Consider the following 1,018-nt stretch of genomic DNA (forward strand, 5'->3'; position numbering starts at 1 on the left):
TTAAAGGCACATGGCCTGCATCCCCATCCATCAGCTCCATCGGGTGTCCTGATATCATCAGATCTGCAGCCAGCTCAGGGTATTTAGTCCATTCAGTCAGTGGACCTAGTGATTGTTTCCTCAGAGATTTATGGGCTTCATAGATCTGCCCCATCTCTCTGAAGATGTGTTCCAGACCAAATGTTGCTGATTGAAGCTTTTGTGACAACAGTTCAAGCTCAGTTTCTTTGTCTTTTAATAGATCAGATTTGTCATGTTTCTTCTTCAGGACTAAGACCTCTGACCAGGTTTCATCATAGTTTTGGAGAATTGAAGAAAGATCATCTGTGGAGAGGGCATGAGGATCTGAGTCCATGTCAGGAAATATTCTCTTTCTTTTGGTGGCAGATGCTTGAGGCTCTGTGTGAACAACCTCATCAGTTCACTATTAGACGCATCACACTGTTTCTCTCGTAGTTTCATCTGCTGATGAGTCTTCTGGGCCTTTTCTTTCTCAATGTCTCCCTTTAGATGATGCAACTCTTTATTGATTTTGCACCAATTATACCAAAGTTGACCTTGGCAGGGGAGGAATGTATCGTTGATTTTGCCAACAGCCATGCTTTCAATCAATTCAACTAGTGCCATTGCAGCAGATTTCCCTTTCTGGCAGATTTTCTGATCTTCATCCACTTTGATCCCAGAGACATCAGCCATAGTTTCCAGTCTGAAGGATGTGTGGGGTCCAGACAAAAGACTTTTCATAAACTTTTTTAGTTCTTCAGAAACATCTGACTGGTTTCTTTCTTTCAGACCCAGTTTATATTTTTGAGGTTTCATCTGAACTGCACTACACTCATTGTCAGCACTGAGAATGATTAGAGGCTTTGAAGACGTGTAAAGCATAGAAATGACTGCAGTACTTTCCTGGCTTTTTTCCAGAGTTGGCACAAGAACAACAATGACTGAAGACATTTCAGTCAGGATTTCATGCTGTTTTACGTTTGCTAGAGAATCCCCATGAAGATTACAGAAGGCA

At 41.7% G+C, this 1,018-nt stretch overlaps 1 pseudogene; it reads right to left on the reverse strand.

Moving 5' to 3' along the window:
* The window catches only part of LOC107837106 (interferon-induced very large GTPase 1-like), a 3,671-nt pseudogene that overhangs the window by 1,120 nt on the left and 1,533 nt on the right, over window positions 1–1,018 (reverse strand).

This window comes from Poecilia formosa, unplaced genomic scaffold, assembly GCF_000485575.1.
Source record: "Poecilia formosa unplaced genomic scaffold, Poecilia_formosa-5.1.2 Scaffold114, whole genome shotgun sequence".
Classification (NCBI taxonomy): domain Eukaryota; kingdom Metazoa; phylum Chordata; class Actinopteri; order Cyprinodontiformes; family Poeciliidae; genus Poecilia; species Poecilia formosa.